Genomic DNA, 5,541 nt, shown 5'->3' with positions numbered 1-5,541 from the left:
GAAGTATGATAATTTGAATTTGATCAGGAATGGAAGTAATAAATTTGTTTCATGATTCATTTATTTGTTTTCTTGGCCATCCATATTGTCAGAGTTTTCTCCAACACCGAAGATCAAAGTCGTCAATACTCTTCCTATCCTGTTTCTTCATAGTCCAACTTTTGCTTCCATTGAGTAATAACATTGGCTGCACTATTCTAATCTTCGTACAAATAGATACATCCCAACATCTAAATATTTTTTCCAAGGCTGTTCCATGAAATGCTAGTCTGTAACATATTGTGCGGATTCCTTTACTGTTAAAGTTTCAGTAGACATAAGGCATAAGCTGTCTCCCGCTTCAGTTAAGGCTGGCTGTTGCATCTGTTGTCATTATATTTATTTTTAGTCCAGGTTATTAATGATTTTTCCTCCAGTGTTAAAACCATGCTCATCTTCTTCCAATCCATATATATTATATATTCAGGATATATCCTGAATAAATAAGTAAAAAGTATACATTCTTGTCTTACACCTTTAGTGGCATAGCCCAGTTTAATTAATTGTGACTTTATTTTCCAAAACTGTTCCATTAGATGAACTGTAAAATTACTGTATTTGCATGGTCCCTGATTGGTTGGGATCATCCAAGAGAATCACTGTAGATAAAAGAAGTTCCTAATTATATAAAAAAATCAGAAAAAAAAACCCTGTTGAGCATAATGTTTTAGCAGAGAACTGAACAGAGCTGGGAATATTCACATAACACAAACAATACATCTTGGTCCCCTCAATTTTATTTTTAAGCACGTCTAAATTTGAATCTAACTCTATAATTGAGAGAGAGGATTATCTTGCCAAAAATCACTGGATTTTCATGGAAAATAAAAACAAGTAAATATAGCAGGTTATATTTACTTTTGCTGTATAAACTTTGAATTTCTTAATACAAAGGCAGTGAAGCTTATGGATTCAGTCAGTTTAATTCATGTTCAGTCAACCACCAAAAGAAACATTACAGAATGCTGAGAAAAGAGCCCACGGGATACTTTTCCTGCACAAATAGCACATTTGCAGGAGAAATGTGGTGCAAATTGCATATGTGATTATTACAAATGGTGATCGGTACCTGATTTCAGAAGGGTTTCCTTCATTAATCGGAGCAGGAAATTCATCATACTTGTCAGGCTTGATCATGAATCAATATGAAGCCTATTGAAATAACTGTCTTGTAAACAAATGTGAATGATACGCACCGGGGAAGTAAGTGAGTTTTCCCCTCACCCACTTATATCTGTAGAATTGGAGAGGATCACCACAAATTTGTGGAGGGCACAGGGAGGCACAAAAAAGAGGAGACCAAGTAAAGATTTTATTGGGCAATCTTTACTCTAATTTCAGTATTGTTTTTCTTTCTTTTAGAGGTCACAACCTGTCAGGCTCAAACAACCAGAGCCACATGTGAAGGGTTCGAGTTGACTGCTTTATTGCGTTCTACCTACAGTACAAGAACCTCCCCAGATCGTCTGCCTTTTATTAGGAACAGATACGGTTCTATGGATCTTGGAGGAGGGAGATGGGTCAGTGCTAGTCTCCTGCTGCTGTGCAACAACTCAAGGCTAATTCCCCTGCTTGATCCCTCCTCCTTACCTGGCTGGGAATTTCCCAACAAGCCAGATGGCCACATTAAAATACACTCCACCATCCTTGAACTGGCAGAAAAATATGGTGGTACAAATTGGGCTGCCCTCGTCATCAGTTGCTATCCTGCCACAGGATAGCAATGTTTGGATTCCTCCAGCTTCATTTTCCTTTCCATAAAGTTTTATCTGCTGATACTAAAAGCAATAACCAATCACTTTCCTTAAGCCATGATGCAGAAAGATTGGGTGACTGGGTAGTTGAAACAGTAGGTTTAACCAAGTTTCACATTACCCAGCTGATTATTCTGTGCCTGTGACTTGTCAATCATATTTTTCTGAGTATGAGTAATACTCTTCTAAAAGAATGTTAAGCCCCTGTCTGAACGTAGTCCTCCTTCAAAAATAATCTAGTTCATCTTCTTCCAGCTTTTTCTCTGGCTCTTTCCTTTTTGGGAACAGGGAAAAGGGAGCTTGAAGAAGAAAAAAACCAAAAAACCATTAGAGAGTTCAAAGAGAGAGCTTGCTCAGAGAGAGACAGTGACAGTAAAAGTTCCTTCATTCCAAGAGAGGTGTCCTATATACAAGGTGTCACATGTACAACAGATTAGCCAGTTGAGAAATCTGCACAGGGGAATTCCCAAGAACAGAGGATGAAGGATTTCTTCCCTTAAACCATACATCTATTTCAGTCGTTACTCTCCTCACTCTGGAGTTTGGAACTTCCTCTTGTCCCTGTAGCCCAGGTCCGTGGACCAGTACCGAGCCGAAGCATGCCAGCAACTGGTCCGCACAAACATGCAAAGCCCCATCTACAGGATGCAGGCAGCACATAAAACCACGCCCCCTCCAGTCTGCAGAAAAACCTCTCTCCACGTAATCAGTCCCTGGTGCCCAAAAGGTTGGGGGCCTCTGTTGTAGCCTATCGAGTAAACTTTCTCAAGTGAGCTGTCTCCATCTTCAAATTCCAAAATAAAGAAATGCCTGAAAGAATTCATACAGGACCCGTTTTGAGTTAAGGCGGAGTAAGCACTGACCTCAGGTGCCAAAGAGTAGAGGTTGCCAATGCCACCCCTTCTGAACCTAACCATGCAATGTGACCTAGGGAAGGATTATACCCTTGAGTTGACACTGAATCCGCGCATGAAACCACCACTGAGAAAAAGTACAAAAAATGAATGCATGCAATTATTCCGCTTCACAATCACCTTTCCCTTTCTCTGACTACAAGTATTGTTTTTAGATAGGGAGAGGAGTGTCAGAGAAGACACCAAGATCTAGGAGAATAAGAAGCCTCGCTGGCCTTTGGAGGTCTCTGCATTGGCAATAGAGAGAGCTTTTCTTCTAGGTAACACAATTCTATTGCTCTCTCAGGTGGGTGTTAGTCCTGTTATTTAAATACAGATCTAACGCTCTTTCAAAAGAATCCCAAAGCTATCTACAAGGAGTTCGTGTATAGCCTAACAAGAACTTTATACACTATGAGGGCAAGTTCTGTTGCCTAAGCAAGAGTCTGGTCTTTCTTGCAACTAAGCCAAACTATCCGTGGAGAGCACTATCCAGAGACCAAAAACAAGTGGCTAATAGGAATTAGGCAGAAAGCAATCCCTGGCCTCTTTATCAACTGTATCAGTGATAAAGTTTCCTGGATTATGTCCATGGCAAAAATTGTACTGAGACTAGAGGGAAAATACTATCTGAAATCCAAAGCTCCTGAAGGCAAGCTTGGGATAAGACAAAGACAATATTTAGGAGGTCATGGTGCATGGAAATAGCCAGAAGCAACCAGACTACAGTAGTGGGTCTTATTCAAGATGATAATGAGAGTGCTTACTGCAAGGAGATAGAGGTTTTGATGAACTGATATAAGAAAAACAGCCTAGTTTTAAACGTTGGAAAAACTAAAGAGATCATTGTCAATTTCAGAAAATGCAGGCACAGCCACACATCTCTGTGCATTAATTATTCACCTGTGGAGATGGTCAACTGCATCAAATTTATGAGTGTGCCACTAACGAGTAGGCTGGCTTGATCACTCAACAGCATCTGTGACCACTTCGACCGTGTCGTCGTGGAAGTAAAAGACACAACGTACTGTTTTCGTGTAGAAGGAAAGGAACAGGAATGGTGAAAGATGTCTCCCTACTAGCTCTCATAGGACAGTATGACGTAATGTCAGACCAAACCTTCGTAATGACGTAGTCTGTCCTTCTGCCACGTCTCTCACCACTCCTACCGTCTTTTTATTATTGGCAGTTCACTCCTATCCAGGACATAGCATATAAGTGTTGCTTGAGTAGGGTCTACAGGATTGTCTGAAACACTACACTCCCTCTTCACAACCTGTTTTACTTGTTACCTTCTGGGAAGAGGCTTCGTGGTATCCAAAGCAGAACATCCAGATTCAGTCACAATTTTGTTCCATACAGTATTAACCTTGTGAACTCTCAAGCTTCCTCTTTCCGCTATGTATTCAAGATGGACAGTGATTAATATTTATATGTAAGGGTGTAGGTTTATACATATGTTGTATATAGCATGTTTATATGTTTGTTATGTATGTGTACACTTTTGAGAGCAGGCAATAGAATTTCATTTTTAATGTGTGCCAGTGTGCCAACAGTAAAAAATGAGCATAAAGGCTATCTATCTGTCTGTCTGTCTGTCTGTCTGTCTGTCTGTCTGTCTGTCTATCTATCTACCTACCTACCTACCTACCTACCTACCTATCTATCATCTATCTATTTATATAAGAGTGAGGCATTGGTTCAAAAATGTACCAGTCTTAAGATTCCAGAATGCTGATTGTTGATTTGTTGGAATATCAGCCACCATTTATGGGAGGAACAGATGGTGCTATAACTATTTGGAGTAGAATATTAACAACAGAGTATAACAAGTATTTTACTTTTGGGGACAAAGAGAAGGTAAAAATGCAGCTGTGATGATGATGGTAGAAGCAAGCAAGGATGTGGAGTCCTACTTCATATGAGTAAATATGAAGACTACTCCAGAGTATCCATATCTGTTGGTCTCTCAATATCCCTATTGGTGGTCTCTGTTCTTGTTCCAATCCCTACATGATAGACCTCTTGAAGGATCTGTGCTTGCAATTTGTGTGGAAGAGCAGGCTGCTGGGAAAATTGCAGGCCCTCATGCTGCCTTTGTCTCCTCCTATCTGAGCCTTCCCCCAACTCTTCAGCGTGGCAGATTTGTTCATAAAAGCTGCAACCTGGAAAAAGGTGGAGAGGAGATGGGTACATTTTGGAAGCTCTGCGATAGCAACAAATAAACAAAGCAGCCAACACAAGAAGGTTTTTTTTTCCTTCACAGAGATGAAAGGATCCTGAAAAAAAAAAGCACAAAGTTGTGAAAGTATCAGTGATTTACATGCTGCCCATTAATAAAGAAGAAAAAAATGGAAGAAATCATAGAGAGAGAGAGAGAGAGAATTTATATTCAGTCATGAGTCTCTAAAACTCTGTTGTATATTAATAATAGTGTAAAAGCAATAGTAATATATTAGTAGTAGTTCACTATAGCATAAAAGTACAAGTAATAGTATATAGTTTAATAATAGTAGTTAGAATATAGTACAGCGCTGTATAGTATAAATAGTAATAGTAATAGAGTACAGTCTGGAGACAATAGACATAGATATATGTTTGTATGTTGCACTTTTGTATCTTGGTGCTTTTTTCAAAATAAAATATCTCCCCAATACTCCGAGACCGCCTTCTGCCACAGATTTCCTCCCATAGACCGGTACGCTCCCACAGAGTGGGTCTCCTCAGGGTGCCGTCGGCCAAACAGTGTCGGCTGGCGACCCCCAGGGGAAGGGCCTTCTCTGTGGGTGCCCCCACCCTCTGGAACGAACTACCCCCCGAGATCCGGATGATTCCGGATCTCCTTACTTTCCGCC

Source organism: Protobothrops mucrosquamatus, unplaced genomic scaffold, assembly GCF_001527695.2.
Source record: "Protobothrops mucrosquamatus isolate PMUCROS unplaced genomic scaffold, P.Mucros_1.0 scaffold96, whole genome shotgun sequence".
Classification (NCBI taxonomy): domain Eukaryota; kingdom Metazoa; phylum Chordata; class Lepidosauria; order Squamata; family Viperidae; genus Protobothrops; species Protobothrops mucrosquamatus.
This window is presented reverse-complemented; position numbering follows the sequence as displayed.